The sequence below is a fragment of the Pinus tabuliformis genome, chromosome 3_2 (genome assembly GCF_031772625.1).
Source record: "Pinus tabuliformis cultivar Carrire ecotype Pingquan chromosome 3_2, CPIR1, whole genome shotgun sequence".
Lineage (NCBI taxonomy): Eukaryota > Viridiplantae > Streptophyta > Pinopsida > Pinales > Pinaceae > Pinus > Pinus tabuliformis.
The window spans coordinates 796053861-796073053 of record NC_142302.1 but is presented as its reverse complement, the minus strand read 5'-3'; positions in this window follow the sequence as shown (position 1 = coordinate 796073053).

The window sequence follows — 19193 nt, the reverse complement described above, 5'->3', positions numbered from 1 at the left end:
ATTTGTATAAATAAGAAGGCTTCGATCCTTAATAGGTTAGCCAGTTCTTATTATATTTTTGCACTTTTGTGCAACATTGTGCTCAGCTCATTTTTGAGCTCTTTTTGAGAACAATTTATGTGATGTAACTGCTATTTTTGATAATGAAGATGAACCAGGTTTTGAGCCAACAATGATCTTTTTCAGAGGGTTGAAGCTCTTGGGTTAGGGCCCAACCCAAGCTTCCCAGCACCTCCTTTGTGTACTTATATGTTTTTGTTTCCATTCATGAGTTAATTTCTGTTGCATATACTCATTTTACTTCATTAGATTAGGTTGCTTTTGATGGTTAGAATAGTGGTTTTTGTTTCAAGTTGCGTAAGTAAGTTTCTACGGTGAGAGAAAAGGATCCAAAAAGGTGAACAATAGGTCTTGATCTCCTTTCTCCTTCTTGGGACTACGATTTGAGGTCAAGGCACTACTGCTGCCACCAAAAACACAATGTTTTCTCTTTCATGCAATTGCTAGTGTGATACTTTGATCTGGAAAAGTTGATATTGGTTCAGATTCAATTGCTTAGATCATTTCATGTCCTTTTACGAAATTTCTCTCACATTCTTTTCTATTCATAAGGTATTGTTCAACATTTTTTGGTTTTAGGTCAGAAATTAGGTTAAGCTAGACAAAACTTTGTTTGTTTAGTTCTCTCTTTGGTTAGTTTTGATAAGTAAGTGTGTAGATCTCTTGTAGGACATCTGAGCTCACCATCCCTCCATAAAATAGCCAACACTAGCCCATTTCTCATAGAATTCTCAACTCACTCACAACCTTTCGCCATTCTGCCCTAATTTCTGCATTTTTTCATAAAGCTGCTTTCTTACCATTTGAACAATTCCAACCATCTCCTTCGTCCCTGATATTCCTTGACAATTTCTAGACCTCTCAACACCTTCATCTAGCCTTCATTTCCCCTTTCCCATCATTTTTTTCACCTTCAAACCTCCAAAAACCACTTTCGGCCTCCTCTTGTAGATCCTCCTATAGAACCTCCTGTAGATCCCCTGCAACCTCCTATAGAATTTCCTGTGAGTGATTTTTCGAAGTCTGATCGCAATGAAAGTCTTCAAAAGGGTACTAGGGGTTTCTTAGGACCTCTCCACATCTTCCTCATCTTCTTAAAAAGCCAACTCCATCTTCCTTTTCCACCAAACCTCTGCACAGTCACAACCAGTCAAATCAAAAGCATAATAATTCCACATAAGAACACTCAAAAGTACAAAAAGATGATTTCTTCTCATTTCTCTTCAGAAGTAGCTTGAATAAATGCAGTTTACCTTTCCAGTAGTCAATTTCACCCATTTCAGTAGTTTCTATCTCTCTTCTTGCAAAAGTAGGGTTAGTGGGTAAACTAGGGTTTGCGTTTCATTTCAATTTTCATTCTCTTTCTACAAGTAGAATAGCCCCTCTAGATTTAGTTTCCTTTCATCACAGTTAAAGCTTATTCTGAGAACTCATAGAAGTTGTCTTAAGTTCCCAGCAAACTTGCGCTAGCTGATCAAGTGACAGCCTACAGTAAGATCTAGTACTTGTGCATACAACACTATCGCTTCCAAGTTTGTTACAAACTACTGAGTGATAAAAGTAAAGAAGGAAGCCCTAGGAGTTGCAGCATTATTGCTACAATAATGGAGCTCACCAAGTGTCCGATCCCATTTTTCATGGACTCCTAGGGATTGAAGTAGGAATGTCCCCTATCCCCTCTCCTTTATAATATCATGGTTGAAAGTCTTAGCAGAAGACTCAAAGCGACTAGGGAGAAGTACATATACTAGGACTCGTAATTTCCATGAATGCTAAAGAAATTAATCACTTGAAATTTGTAGATGACACTCTCCTCCTTAGGGGGGCATCCAAGATCATTTCTTCTCATTTTAAAAAGGTTTTTAATTTCTATTTGAAATTTGTTGGGGGTATGGTGAACAAGAATAAAATCTTAATATTGGGGTTGACCAATTTTGAAAGTACTCTAAATGAAATTCCCCATATTCTAGGATTTCCTATGGATAAAACTGGAGAGCCTTCCCTTACCTTGGTCTTCCAATATCCTTGTGACCACCCCTTGGAGAAGATTGGGAATTGATCCTCCAAAAAATTCAAAAAACAATTCTCTCATGTGGTGCAAGGTGGTTAAATGTAGCAGGAAAAATAATACTCATCAAATCTATTTTATCTACACTCCCCATATATATTGGCTTTAGCCTTCTAGCTTCCAAAATCCCATATACATTGGCTCTATCCTTCTAGATCCCAAAAGCATAATGCATAGTATCAGCCACATGATAAGAATTGTTTTTGTGGCAAGGGTTAAAGGATAATGAGAAACAGTATCCCCTAGTAAATTGAAACATAGTGAGACTTCCAAAAAATGGGGAGGATTAGGAATAAAGACCCAACATACCTTAATTTGGCTCTTGGAGCCAAATTGGTCTGGAGGTTATTGATACACTCTAAGGAATGGTGGAAATAGACCTTTCTAAGGAAATACTTCCATAAGAGGTTATTGTTAAGGCCGAAGGAAGAAATATGGGAAGGGACAAGAACTAAAATATGGAAGCTCTGTAAATCCTCAGCCTCGGTGGTGTTGGAAAATTTGGGGTGGAAAGTGGGGAATGGATGTCGTATTAGAATTTGGAAAGATGGAATAATTCCCAGTGAGATATTTCATGACTCCCTTGAGATGAGGGACCTGACTAGGTGGATGGAGGTGCAACGGATAAGAAGATTAGTAGATATTTTAGTTATGGATGATAATGGGCACTAGGTGGGATGGTCTTTCACAAATTATCCCATTTAGTTGGCTCCATATTGGGATAAGGCTATCAAGGGCCTTAAAGGGTATGTGTCGATCATTACTGACAAATTGGATCAGAGAATTTAGAAGGGAGGTAAATGGAGGTATTATATGGTGAAATAAAGGTAAATATTAGTGAAGTAGCTTCCACATCCATAAGACTCAAGCATTTTGGGAAGACTATGGAATAAAGATGGCCTTCTAAAAATAAACACCTTCTGTTGGGAATTGGTTGATGGAAAAAATTTAACAATAGAGAATCTGAGGAAAAGGCGTATTCAAGGTCTATCTCGGTGTGTACTCAGTAGAAATGCAGAGGAGGACATATCCCATGTTTTTCTTCACTACTTCTTCACCCTATAAGTATGGAGAATGACCTTACATATTATAATCCAAATCCAATTAATTCTAGAAAATTGGTCGGAAATGTTTGAAAAATGGTGCTCTCATTCACGTGGAACTATGGTTCACCTTCAATTATTTCTAGGAGTTGGAATGCTACCCTGAAAAAAATTTGTTGGGAACTCTGGTTGGCTAGAAATCATGTTGTTTTCAAAGGAAGGGAACTTACACCTCATATACAGCGTGGAAATCCTCCCAACTATTATTTGACGCAGTTTCAATGAAAGGAAGAGAGGGAATGGATCAATGTCAAAAAATAAATAGATTCTAAGGGATGCTCAGCCAAAGGATAAAAGAAGATTTCATTTCTCATTCACATGTCTGGAGATCATTTCAAGAAGTGGAGGAAAACGTTGGGTTAGTTTCATCTCTTTTTTGATGGAGTGGTGAAAGGGAATCCGGGGGAGGTTGTAGTGGGAGGGGTTATTTTTCGCCTCGATGGAAAAGTTGGAAAATGTTTCGTCTGGGCTTTGGGAGTAGACATAGATAATCATCCGAGAGAATATGGATTATGGAAAAGGTTGAGGTTGGAAGTAGTTGAAGGAATAATGCAATTACCAGCCTTTGGAGATTCCATTATTACCATTCAAAAATGTGCTAAATGGTCTCAAAACAAGGACCCTGTCCCAAATCCAACTATGGAAATAATATATTTAATGTTGGAAAAGTTTTAAAACATATAATTTTATCTTATCAAGAGGGAAAAAAATATGTTGACAAATGAACAAGATAATCAAGTCATCATCCTAGAACAAGGTGAACTTAGGGAGGACGAGGATGCATCTTCTACATGTCACATCCCATAAATGGAAAACCCTGAATTTTTGGAAGAATATGGAGAAAGGTGAAGTGTCTAAAAGGATGATTAGTTTCCTAATTTATTCCTTGGAACACTTTTTATGCGGGGGGAGTCCCAGCGATAAGCTGGATCTGTCAATCGTCAAATGGATAATTATGAAGAATCAAGATAGAATTAAGGACGACTAAGTGTTTGTAAACTGATATTTAAGGAAGATATGTAGTGAGGAAATTGTGTTATCTAAGATCAAGGATGATCACCTCGGGTTGATCATGTGAGAATTCATTTAGGAACAATAAGCAATGAAAATTAATTTCGTTGCAGGGAGTGCATTGCCAAAGTGCATTAAAAATGAGGGGACATCATGTGCTATCAATATGGAAATGATTTTGGCTACAAGAAGATGGTTATGGAGGGAACATGCATTGTGGATTGTCACGCATCCTCATTGTACCAAAAAAATGGCTTATCCATCTAGCAATGGCATTGGAGACTCTTCTGAGAATTCTTTTGGTGATTTTAGGAATGAAGTGGAGGAAATGATTTCGTGGATTAGAGGGAGAACTGTATGTGAAGCTCAATCTCACTTTACACTTGTTTTGGGTCATATGGAAGGATTGATAAAATATGTGGAGAATGTTCAGGCTGAAACAAAGTTCATTATGTTGAAGATAGTGAATTTGGACCAAAAGGTGAATAATTCATAAGAGAAGGTGGAGATTGTTGTTGTGTCAGTTTTGAAGGATGTTTTTTACATCGGGGATGGAGGTTACAATGAAATAGATCACAGTGAGTAGGGATCCCCCCCTCTAGATTTTATTGTAAAATTGGAGTTATAGCAAGAGGCTAGGTATCATGAACCTAAGGAAGCAAGATGGTAGGGGGAACAGATGCGACAGATATGGAAGAAATCAGATAACATGAGTCAGAAGAAACTAACTAGTTAGTATATAGCAGTAGTTTTTTTTAATGATATTCAAGTATGTAAATATTGATGGGGTTTTTTGGAAAATGTATAAGTAAAATGATGTAGAAAATATGGAGAAGAAAACTTTGAAATCTCATTGTCTCTAGTTAGAGCATGTTTGGAGGGATGCAGAACTATTGTTGCTTCTAAATGTAATGGTTCTAAACGGAATCCATATTATTTAATAGAAATACACCCATTCCTTTATATATATATATATATATATATATATATATATATATATATATATATATATATATATATATATATATATATATATATATATATATATATATATATACCAAGAATATTGGAATTCCTTATAAGTGACATGGTTCCATGCATTTAAGCTCTATTTCCTATATTATTCCTTCAACTCAATATTGTTATTGCCCATGCACTCCCAACCCTAACCAATCATTTACACAGGCCATTACATTTTTCCTTTCATTTTCATTGGCCTAACCCAAATATGTTCCACCTCAGTAATGTTCCATACCAATTCTCTTTGACCCCCCTTTGTATACTCCCATGCAAGATTTCTATGAGTCATCACAGCAAGATAAACTCAATGAAATTTCTAAGCTCATATACTTTATTATTAGTGTCGAGGAAATCACTATAAAAAAAAATAACGTATGGGTACACTGGATCCCTTGCATCAGGCTTCAAAGAGATAGAATGGTGTTTCACCAGTATTACTTATTACCTAGTCAATATAGTAAGAAAATAGAAATACAAAATTACTAGTATCTGACAACCCTGTCATAGTGAATAATTGAGTCATAATACCTAAAATTACAAGTGAACAATATATTCGTAGAGGAAATGTCATTGGTGTTGTCTCCTCGAATCATTGAAATATCTAACATGTGAGGAGGATATTTGTGTTGGATTTTAAGCATACTCGTATTATTTAAGTGTAAAAAAATACTAAACTAATTAATTGTAAAAGAAGAGAGAAGAGAAAATAAAAATGTTGAGAAACTGACTAGTGAACCAAGGAGACAATTCAAATTAGTCATAAAATCTAATGATATGTTACTAATGAACATGAATACAATATATGGAGTATTTAGGAGGCCAACCAATTCAAATTAGATCAGGTTTCCCTATGGATACACCCAATATAACTCAAAAACACTTTCCCTAGTTGGAAAAGTCAAAATTAGATGGGAGACCCAAAATTAACAAAGTATCCTAAAATGGAGTGAAACAGGAGTAAGTGGAGATATAAATTAGTTACTACTATACAAAAAGTCTCACATGCAAAATAATGTCCATTTAAGATCAATTAAACTCCAAGATAGGACTAAATGTCAATTCACAAGGGGAGCGGAGAGAAGAATGGTTTTTAATTACTACAAAGTAGGGAGGAGGTGCAAACTCATTCTAGGAAGGACTATCCATGTGTTACACATCATTTTGTCGCATTAGGAAAATGACCATTGGTTTACATCTTTCGCTATCCATAAATGTGTTCCAAAGCATTCCCCTACAATGTTAGAATCCAAACTATCCCAAAGAAAGTGAAATTACTAGATCCCATGGTTCAAAACCATATTTTTGGCTTCCTACATAGTTTCCTAGTCAATATTTGTGCATACATAGAGAAGTCCATTAGAAACTACTTATAACTACGCTCTGTCTTACACTGTGACCTGTGCACATGACTTAATGAATGTAAAAATAAAAATTATTGTCTAGAAGCATTGTTAGTTGTATCTATCCCAAATAACAAGATTTGAATGGGTGCCTATTCAACCCTAATCCCTCCCATGATGGAGAAACTCCCTCTCTTTGTGGAACCCCTATCCCACCATTATTAGATCTCATCCCTTGGAGAATGGATCCCAAACTTCCCACTCTTGGCATATAAAGCTATGATGGGCCTGCGGATTAAGGAGGATTGTTGGATGTAGGCTTATGCTCCTAGAATAAGGTTGAAAGTTTATTCATTGAAGGATAGGGTTCAAGATTGTGGGAGGGGATTTGCAACATCGGGGATTCAAGGTTGTAAGTTCATTCTCCATTTTTATTAATACAAGAGGAATTGTTCTTGTTAGGTTGTGTTATATTCTTTCCATGTAGTTAACCGGGGGGTGGAGCCCCCCCTTCATTGCATTGATTACGTAGCGGGGGTTTGAGGGGTGCAAGATACCCCACTCTATGGGGTCTTGGGTAGCACCCCCGAAAATTTTGTTTTTTGGACCCCATATTAGGTTGGGTGGACCTACCTATGGTTTTGTGCATGATTTTCGTACATGGTTTTGGACGCGATGGTTTTCAGTCCATGGTTTTGGACGTGATGGTTTTCGGTCCATGGTATTGGATGCTTCAGCCTGTATAAATATGTATTGTAAAATTGAAAAGAACATAATGAAAAATCAAGCCAGTAGTCGTGGTTTTGGGATCCATAGGAAAATCTTTTTGTATATGTGTTTTATCTTTTATTCTCTTGCATTGTTTATTTTCTGTATTTTAGAATTCGTATGCAAGTAATTTTTGTACGAGGTTAAAACCTACATTTGGTATCAGAGTTGTTTTGGCTTCAAGGCAACACCTTTGTTGCTGAGAGGTTTCGCTCAGGCCTGTGGTAGACCCTATTCGATGGGTGATCTACGAGATCGATTCTGGTGGTGAAAGAAGATGGCGAGCAGTGGAAAGATAGAGATCGAGAAATTTAATGGTCAGAGCTTTGAGTTGTGGAAACTCAAGATGGAGGATCTGTTGGTGGATAAAGATCAGTGGATCACAGTAGATTCGGGTACTAAACCAATGATAGTGTCCGATGAATAATGGAAGAAGTTGGATCGGAAGGAAAAGAGCACAATACGATTGTGTGTCTCAGATTCAGTATTGTTGAACATATCAAGGGAAGCTATGGCTAAGGCTTTGTGGGACAAGTTAGGGACTTTCTACCAATCCAAGTCTCTGGTGAATAAACTGTTCCTACGGAAAAAACTATATAACCTGAGGATGAATGATGGAGACTTGGTGACAGAGAATATGAACAGATTTAATACTGTGGTAAGTCAGTTACTGTCTGTTGATATTAAAATTTCAGATGAAGATAAGTGGATCAGTTTGTTTTGTTCTCTACCAAATTTGTGGGATATTCTGGTTATTGAAACAGGTAGCAATGCAACTGTCTTGCAATTTGATGCAATAGTATCATCCTTGCTGATAGAGGAGATGAGATGTAAAAATATGGAGAGCTAGAATGGTGATGCCTTGTCTGTACAAGGAGAGTCCTAGAATAGAAACAAAAATAATTCATCAAGTGGGAGATCTAAATCTAGAGGGAGATCTAAATCTCCAGGAAAACCTATAAAGGTGGTGTGTTGGAAATGCGGAAAGGAAGGGCACTACAAAATGGATTGTAAACATAAAGCTCTTGACAAAGGAAAGGGATCTGATGATTCTCCTTATTCAGAGGCTACAATCATTGGTCGTGGAAAAGTAAAGTTGAAGTTGCAAGATGGAAGGGTTAGAACACTTCTGGGTGTTCTGCATATTCCTACATTGGCCATAAATTTGATTTCCGTAAGAAAGTTGGATGATGCAGGTGTAAAAATAGTGTTCAAGAAGGATACCTGCAAGATGGTTCAGGAGTCACTGATATTGATGCAGAGATTTTGAATTGGAACTATGTACAAGCTGCAAGGTAGCACTATTGTTTATGGGTGCAATAGTTTTGTGGTTCCTGAGAGTGGAGTAGAAAATCTAGTGGTCTTTGGAGAGAAGACCATGTTTTGGCATCAAAGGTTTAGACATATTGGAGAGAAGGACCTTCGAATACTTCATGGTAAAGGTATGGTAGAAGGTATGAATAATAGCTCTCTGGATTTTGATTTCTATGAAAATTGTGTATATGGGAAACAGAATCGGGTGAGTTTCCCCTCTGGTGGTAAAAGGGTGAAACAGATATTAGAGCTTGTGCACAGTGATGTGTTTGGACCTGTGAAGGTTCCATCACTGGGTAAGTCTGTGTACTATGTATCGTTTATAGATGACTTCTCAAGGAATACATGGATATATTTCCTTAAGAAGAAATCTGAAGGCTTTGACAGGTTTAAATACTTTAAGGCTCTGGTGGAAAACCAGATAGAGAAGAAGATAAAGGTGTTGAGGACAGATAATGGTGGAGAGTTTTGCAGCAAGGAATTTGAAGAATTCTGTAAGAAGTGTGGTATAGCATGGCAGAATACTACTCCATACACACCTAAGCAAAATGGAGTTGCAGAAAGAATGAACATGGCATTGATGGAAAGGGAAAGAATCATACTCAATGGTGTCAGGTTAGGATAGGAATTCTAGGCAAAGGCAGTGGAGACAACATGTTACCTGGTCAGCAGATCACCTTCATCATCGTTGGAGGATAAGACTCCACAAGAGATATGGACTAGTAAGAAACCCTCTCTTTTACATCTGAGGGTATTTGGATGTGATTCATATGTACATGTTCCAAAGGAGAAAAGAACCAAGTTGGATAGTAAATCTAAAAAGTGTATCTTTATTGGGTATAAGGATGGTTTAAAGGGTTATAAGCTTTGGAACCTAGTAACAAGGAAGGTTGTGTACAACTGAGATGTGGTGTTCAGAGAGGTGAAAGATGTTATTAAACATGAAGTCCAACCAAAGAAACCTGAGAAAATAGAGTTTGAGCTTAAGGAGGAAGAATCATACTCTACAATAGAGATTCCTGAAGAGCCAAAAACTCCAGGTGTGAGAAGATCGGTTCGAGAAAGAAGGAAGCTAGAAAGGTATAGTCCATTTGATTTCTATTCAAATTTTGCTTTATCTATTACTGATGATGATCCCAGAACTATGAAGGAAGAAATAGATTCAAATGATGGAAAACTCTATAAAGAGGCCATGGTTGATGAAATGGCATCTTTGCACAAAAATGAGGTTTGGGATCTGGTGGAGTTGCCGGCTGCAAGGAAACCCATTGGTAGAAAATGGGTGTTCAAGAAGAAGAAAAATGCAGAAGGAGAGGTGGAGAAATACAAATCTCGGTTGGTAGCAAAAGGTTATTCCCAGGTACCAAAAATTGATTTTGGTGATATTTTTTCTCATGTCTCCAAGGTAACTTCTAATAGATTACTTTTATCTGTTGTTGCTGCTTTTGATTTTGAGGTAGAATAGATGGATGTGAAGATAGAATTTCTTCACGGGGATCTAGACGAGGATATCCACATGAAGCAACCTGAAGGTTTTGCGGTGAAGGGTAAGAAAGAACTGATATGCAAGTCAAAGAAGTCTTAGTATGGATTAAAACAATCACCAAGGAAGTGGTATCTGAAATTTGATACATTTATATAGGGACTTGGCTTCACCAGAAGCAAAGTAGATCACTGTGTGTATTTTAAATTAATTGGTGACCATGTTATTTATCTGGTCTTGTATGTGGATGATATGTTTCTGGTTGGAAATGACAAAGAAATTATCCAAGATTTGAAGACCCAATTTTCCTCCAAATTCGACATGAAAGATCTTGGTGCTGCAAACTATATTTTGGGCATGGAAATTAAAAGAGACTGGGAAAAGAGGAAGCTCTGGTTAAACCAGAGGAAGTATGTCGAGACAATACTATAGAGGTTTATTATGCAGGATAGTAAACCGATGAAGGTTCCTATTCCTGTAGGTGTAAGTTATTTGCTGAATAGTGTCCCAAGACACAAGAAGAGGAAGAGGACATGTCCCGTGTTCCATATGCAAGTGCAGTCAATAGCCTGATTTATGTGATGGTATGCACTAGACTAGACATTGCACATGGAGTGGGAGTATTGAGCAGGTTTATGTCAAAACTAGGGAAGGAGCACTGGCCAAAAGTGAAGCTGGTTTTCAGGTATTTGCATGGCACTAGTGATTATGGTTTGTGCTACAAAGGAAGACTAGGATTGGACAGAGCGTTGGATATTTGTGGCTTTCTTGACAGACTGGGCTGGAGATATGAATCAAAGAAGATATACAAGTGGGTATGTGTTTTACCTATTTGGAGGTGCAGTCGGTTGGATGAGTAAGAAACAATCTATAGTGGCACTATCAACTACAGAGGCAGAATACATGGCAGCCACTCATGCAAGCAAGGAAGTAGTTTGGTTGCAGAGATTGTGTTCAGGTATAGGGTTAGTAAAGGGAGCTATAAGGATAGACTGTGATAGCCAAAGTGCAATTTTCTTGGCAAAGAACCCTGCTTACCATTCAAATAAAAAGCACATTGATTTTCAGTATCACTTTGTGAGGGATATGATAAAAGACAAAAAGGTGTTGCTAGTAAAGGTGGACACTTTGAAGAATACTGCAGATACATTCACAAAATATGTGAGCTCTAAGAATTTCTCTTGGTGTAGAGAAGGAATGGGTGTTGCAGGGCTGGATAAATGACTAAGATCTCTTGTGGTCCCCTTGTGGAAAGAAAACAACAAGTGGGAGAATGTGGGGTTGTGTTTTATTATTTCCATGTAGTTAACCAAGGGGCAGTTTCGCCCCTTCATTCTGTTGATTATGTAGCAGGGGTTTGAGGGGTGTAGGTGACCCCACTCTATGGGGTCTGGGGCAGTGCCCCGGAAAATTTTGTTTTTTGGACCCTATATTAGGTTGGGTGGACCTACCTATGGTTTTGTGCATGATTTACGTACATGGTTTTGGAGGGGATGGTTTTCGGTCCATGGTTTGGGACACGATGGTTTTTGGTCCATGGTATTGGATGCTTCAGCATGTATAAATATGTATTATAACATTGAAATGAACATAATGACAAATCAAGCTAGTAGTCCCGGTTTTGGGATCTAGGGGAAAATCTTTGTGTATATGTGTTTTATGTGTTATGCTCTCGAATTGTTTATTTTCTGTGTTTTAGAATTTGTATGTAGGTAATTTCTGTACAGGGTTAAAACCTACAGTTCTTTCTCAATTATGTCTATGTTGATACAGTTTGTAGGATTTCTTGATAACCTACATAGATTGTGATTGCATATTGATCCATTTCGTTATACGATTAAGTTAATTAGTTCATTTATCTCTTATGTTATATGTTGGATGCTTTGATCTTGTGTATGTTTATGTCTACAAAGATCTCCTTCTCGACAAATCAGAGAAGCTATGGGAAGCAATGCGAAGATCTCTAAAGCACCAAGGAGAAGAAGATGGTTGAAATCTCTCAATAAGACTTCATCAAGCATTTCAATTGAAATTATAAGTGGCTTCCATCATACTATTTGTTTCATTCAATCATAGTCTAGAGAAAGGTAGTGATTCCTGGTTGTTTGTTACTAGATTTCTCTGATGTCTAGGGAGATCGCTCTTTTCCGCAAGAGGGATAAGTGCACATAAAAAATTGGTAACTCCACTGGGGAATCATCTCACTCTCCATTGTTTTCCTTCTTTAACCTTTTTGAACCTTCTATAGAATCTCTCTTTGAGTGTGTGGAAATCTTAAGAATTTGGTTTTTGGATTTGATTTGAGTTGTTTTTTTTTTTCCAAAATTTCTCATTCTACACAATTAGGCTCTAGGAATATAGCACACTTGTCTTTTTTCAATATAGCGTATGCAAACTAGTTTTCTCTATGACCTGCACACATATCTAGAATTTTTGAAAATTTTATTTTAATCCTCACTGAGTCTAGATTTTTTTGTTTCTCCTATTAGTTACACTTGTTTGTACCTTCTTTGAGTGTTTTCCAGTCTGGCTGAGTGATGTGAAAATATTTGCTTGTGATTATCTTGTTTTTGCAAATTAGGGTAAAGTCTCATCTGGTGAATGATTGATCTCTCTTTGCAGTTAGGCTCCAGGAATATACCACACGTGTCTTTTTTCAATATAGCGTATGCAAACTAGTTTTCTCTATGACCTGCACACATATCTAGAATTTTTGAAAATTATATTTTAATCCTCACTGAGTCTAGATTTTTTTGTTTCTCCTATTAGTTACACTTGTTTGTACCTTCTTTGAGTGTTTTCCAGTTTGGCTGAGTGATGTGAAAATATTTTCTTGTGATTATCTTTTTTTTGCAAATTAGGGTAAAGTCTCATTTGGTGAATGATTGATCTATCAAAAGAGAGATCATTTTGTCTTTCCTTGTTGACTGCCTTTCTTCATTCGTTCAGATCAAGTCTTGAGTTTAGTTTTCTCTAATGCGAAATATTGTTTTGTGTGTGAAAAGAAACGATTTACAAGATTTGGTAGTGTTTATGAAAAATACTTCTAATTCCAATCTGTTGAAGCCCCGAAAATCGGGTCGACAACAAGGGGGATACCCACCCGGTCCGGACCTTGGTTGGCAGCTCCTTATCCGTTTGGTATAGCGGGTCCGACTGGGGATAATGGGACCAGTTTCCCAATCTAAGGGTGTGTGTGTGCAGAGTTGGATTATGTTGATCTAAGAGTTCTGATCTAAGCTACTTTAATCTAATTCTATGCTATTGTAATCTAATGAAAACATCACATCTAATCTACGCTAACCCGGGGTGTATTTCTTCTATTATGCGATCTAAAGAGATTTCAAATAATAACTAGTAATAAAGATCATTCAGCTATCATAAGAATAGAAATCAATTAAGATGAACCACTTTGCATAAAAAGTTAGGCAAAACAGTTGTGAACAGCATATCGCATAATAAGTTATTCATATATCAAACATAAATAAATGACTCCACCATACAAAAGTGCCAAATGGTAACTCACACATTCATCCAATAACATATAAACAACTAAAAACTGTATATCACTTCAAGAATATAAGCAGAAATGGCCAAGAGATAAAAGTACCATTTATGACTGGTCCTACTCATAAGCTTCAAGTAATAATGATTTATCTCTCCTTGTTCTGATATCTACTAAGAGTACAAAAGTGCAACATCAGTAGCAGACATCAAATGCAAAAACTAATAAACCTTGATCCATTCATTCATCAAAACCTCCTCTGAGGGTGTAGAAGTGCACGTTCTGAGGACAAGTTTTTGACAAATTTCCGGACCCTTCTCTAAATGCATGAGAAGGATTTTAAATACTGCTAACTAAACAACTTAATTACATAAATTTCGGATACGGTTCAAAATGAACGCCCTTTAACTAAGTAAACTTATTTCTAAAAATTGAATCTAATTTCTAACTATTTCTGCATTTGCTCCTTAGTGCTGTGAGTATGCAACATTTGCCTGGGAAGAGTCGGTTGGTCGTCTTCTGCTTTTGTTTGAGCTATGAATATAGAAATGACAAGCACTGGCACCTCTTTTTAGTAAACCGGAAGATATTTTTGAGAATTATCTTCTAGTTGAGCGAATTTACTGCATGTATGCTTGGTAACAACCCAGATTCCTCTTAGTTGCCTCTGCTTTTGCTATCTAGGCTTCCGGACTCGTGGATGACTAAGCAAGTTAGGGACTTTTCTTTCTGAACAATTTCTTAGCGATGCATCAACAACTGTCTCCGTTCTTTGATCTGGGCCTTTCTGGTGCGTTTTCCACCTTTAGCGCTTTTTCCTTTATCGGGCATGAGCTTCATAATTTTGTAAACATGCTGCTTTTGTGAGTTTCTTGACCTTGAGTGTCGAATCGCCTATTGATATCAGTATTTGTTTAGTAACACTCTGAAATCTGCGTTTCTGTTGTATGTGGCATCCGTGTATGAGAGAATCTCTTCCCTGTTCTCCGAGCATTGGCGCTTTCCCCTTTTTCCTTAGATGTTTCCTGTAGTTCACGCAAAGGAAAAAGTAATGATAATAAATTTTGACATGAAAGCTTCAAGTTCTATGAATGTGTAAAATCATGAGACCCACAATGAACTGACTCTTTGAAAAACACAAAATTGTCCTTCATGAATACCTTGACGTACATTCATTAATTTTCTTTAAGCTGTGCGCTCAATTTTTGGTTTAGGAACAATATTCCTTGGGTGCTGGGTTGAGGAAAATTTGCGATGGGTGATTTCTGTGACTCGCAGATCGCATAGATCGCAGATCGCACTGATTACAGATCGCATTGATCACAGATCGCATTGATCGTAGATCGCAGATCGTAGTTATCGCAGTATTGCGGCATTGCAGATCACATATATCGCAGCAATTCGTCAAGTTTTTTGTGTGCTGCTTATGCGACGTTGCGATATGCAATATCGCATATCGGCCATCGGATATTTTCTTAAGATTAGTCATTTATGGGTGCTTCTCAATGTATGCGATGTGATGAATTTTGCGCCGCTTCTTCACAGTTGTTTTAAGGTGCTCATAAAGGAATGCTTGACTCTTCTTCGTGCGATGCATTTTTTAGGAGTATAAATACAAAAATTTTACAAAAATCTTTTTGGGTTTTTTATTACTAAGGGTCCCCACTTCTTTAGCGTTATTGCTAATACTAAAGAAGGAGGAGGGTTATTGGTGGTCACAACAATGGCGATTCACTTGGAAGAACCAGTTATCTCTGCTTTTCTATTAAATTCTTTAAACTTCCAAAACAGAAAAATTTTCATAAATCTAAACTTTGTTATGGACAGACAGAGTATATTATGCCTTATTCTATCAATGATATTTTGTTTCAACTTCTTTCTTTTCTAATTGTTTGCTTCCTCAGTCTTGTCCTTGTATCTACATCAGCCATTACTTGGTCATGTAAAGAAAAATAAAGTTTTCTCTGTGTGCTAGCCTTAAAATATGCTCGTTTGCCGTAGGTAGAGCCTCTGCTGCCAGGAGGCGTCCATAGCCTCAACAGGGTTACCTGTTACCCAGCAATGATCCTTTATCCTGTTTAAGGTTACCTACAACCCTTAAAGAAAAATCCATTTTGACACTTTTTCCTTTTTTATTCTTAAAGAACAATGTCTTGGTTTGGTAGCCAAATTATGACACAGTCATTCACTTGATTTATACTTTTGTTGAACAAGCTGGATCGTGATGAGACCCCTTGTCTTTTGATTTCAATAATCTTAAGTCATTGCCCTGTTTTGATGGACAGTGTTTGGCAAAGTTAGCAAAGTTTATAATATCTATGATCACGATAAGCCAGCTCATGATGAGACCTCTTATTCTTTGAGATATAGTGTTTCTTGGATTGTCTCTCTGAATGCTACGATTTTCTTTAAGAAGGAGGATATCATTGTTTTCCTTACGAAAACTCTGGATGACAACAATAGAGTTTGCAAATAGCAGTTTCATAGAGAATGTTTATTTTGTTATTGATACCTTTCATTGTGCTGATATAAAACAATTCCTTCGCTAAAGGTTGCTTTCATCAATTTTTTTTTTTTGAAGTCGAAAATAATATCATATCTAGGCTAAAGTTTTAACTATGTCTGTCAATAATAAAGATCAGATTTTCAAAAAAAATTCTATTTATACAAGCGAAAAGCTCAAAATCTGAAAGAGAATTGGTGCCTTTTTTGCGAATACCGATAGTAATCATTAACAGCCGGTTTTATTATGAAAGAAAGAAAAAAAAGAAAAACGAAACTATTCTACAAAATAGAAGAATAATCTTCTATGGAAAATATATTTTAAGGACTTGACCATTCACAAGCAAAGAATCCCTTCTACCTGCTAGATCCTGTAAGACAAATGTTGATGGACCTATGACTTCAACAATCTGAAAAGGACCAAGCCACATCTTTTGAAATTTTGTATGTTTTCCCTTTTCTTCATGAGCTTTATCCCATTTTAAAACTAAATCTCCCATCTGAAATTTTTTTTTGGTCATTTTGTTTGAATCAAAAGAGGATTTTATTAGCGCTTGATGATGAGCATGGGTTCTTTTAGCTTGTTCTCACTATTCTTCTAATTTGATTATTTCCATTCGTCTTAGCTGTATGGAGGAAGTAGGTACTTCATCAATGTACTGTATTAAAGACAAAGAGGGAATGACTAAGTGAGTTGGAAGAACCGCTTCTTTCCCATAAACTAAATTAAAGGGGGAAGTGCCGATCAAAGCTTTTTTTGTTATTCTATCTGCCCATAAAGCGTTTATCAAATCTTTATGCCAATTCTTTTGGTTCTGGTCAACTGTTCTTTTCATAATCCTAATTAGGTTTTTATTTGTTGACTCAGCTAACCCATTACCTTGCGGATAGTAATTGGCCGAATATTTTAGTTTGAATCTCCTTTTAAGTGCGAACTCAGTCATTGTATTTCCAGAAAAGTATGATGCATTATCAAATATTAAAGCCATTGGCAATCCAAACCTAGTGATTATAAATTGATCTATGAATTCGATAATATTTTCAGAATTAGCTGTCTTGAGACGAACTGCCTCTACCCATTTAGTAAACTAATCTGTTGCCGTGAGGATGTACCTATGCTTCTTAGAAGAGTGAGGAACGATCTCACCTATTATGTCCAAGCCCCACTGGCTGAATGGTTGCTTGATGTTTACCGGTTGTAGTGGCATGGACGACTTTTTTTGTTTTCCAATAGTAGTTTGGCAGACTTGACATTTCCTCACGTAACTGTGTGAATCTTTGAACAGCGTAGGCCAGTAATATCCTGCACGTAAAATTTTATGTGCAGTAGCATCTCCAGCATAGTGTCCGCCTGCTGGTCCATCGTGGAGTTCCTGCAAAACTTTTTCGGCTTCAGTTTTTTCAAGACATCTAAGAAGAACAAAATCATAATTCTTTCTAAAGAGAATATCATTTATGAGCTGATATTGTTTAGCTTTCAATCTCAGAGCTCTTTTCTTAGTGTGATCCAGGTGTGATGGAGCATACCCGTTCTTAAGATAATAAAAGATATCAGCATACAATGATTCTGCATCGTTCAGGCTTACCTCATACATTTGTACCTCTTCGAATGACATTTCAGGGATTTGCGATGCTCCAGCTAACATCCTGCAGAAGCATTGACCTCTTACAATGTTTGCTGGTTTGATCTCAAGATCATATTCTTGTAAAGCAGTGATCCAATTCACTCTTTTCTCGCCCATATCCTTCTGTACTAGAAGATTTCTTACCGCTGGAAACGGTACTATGATCTTAATATGGGTTTTGAGTAAGAAAGGTCTGAAATATTTAACCGCTTTGAAAATGGCATAGGCTTGTTTCTCTACGTCTGAATAATTGAGTTCAGCACCTTGTAGATTCGAGCTAAAAAACACAATTGGAGCTTCTGTTTTTTCTTGATTTGCTTGGGTTAGAATCGCAGCATATGATTTTTCTGAGGCAAATGTGTATAAAACAAAAGATTCTGAAAAATTCAGGGTTGCTAAAGATGGAGCATTAATAATAGCTTGTTTGATCAGGTTGAATGCTTCATGTTCATCTTGACCCCATTTGAAAGTTGAATTCTTTTTAATCATGGTTTGCGAAGGAGATCCAATTCGTGAAAAATCAGGGACAAATCTTTTTACAAAATTGATTTGACCAAGGAAAGATTGCATGGCTTTTTTATTATGAGGTAGGGATATTTCTGAGATTTCTTTGATTTTGTTAGGATCAATGTGAATACTAGACTTTGACACTATGAATCCTAGAAGTTTTCCTTCGCTTAATGCGAAAAAAGATTTCTTCGGGTTAAGTGAAATCCCATACCTTAAACATCTTTGAAAAATTTGCTTTAAATCTCTAAGATGGTCGCTTCGCTTCTTGGAATACACTGTTATATCATCCAAATAAATCACTACAGATTTGTTGAATAAACCCTTAAATGCGATGTCCATGGCTCTTTGAAATGTAGCGCCTGCATTAATTAAACCAAATGGCATCTTCCGATATGCGTATGTGCCCCATTTAGTTCTGAATGTGGTTTTCAACTGATCATTGGGATGCACCATCACTTGATTATATCCTGAAAATTCGTCCAAGAAAGACATTAGTTCTAAACCTGCTACTGCCTATAATATCTATTCCATAGGTGGAAGAGGAAAATTGTCTTTTTGACAGGCTTTGTTAAGATTCCGAAAATCGATACAGATTCTAATATCTCCGTTTTTCTTTCTAACGGGTACCATATTGGAGACCCATTTGGAATGTCTGACGGGGAAAATTATTCTGGATTTTAACAACTTATTTAGCTCAGTCTTTATCTGATTTTCTAAATTGGGGTGGATCTTTCTCAGTTTCTGTTGGACAGGTTTTTTTTTGTTAATCATAGGAATAGTGTGGTGAATGATAGAAGTGTCGTATGTCTTCAGATCATCGTAATTCCAGGAAAAAACATTTTTATATTGTCTCAAAAGACGAATATACACTAGTTTTTCTTCAG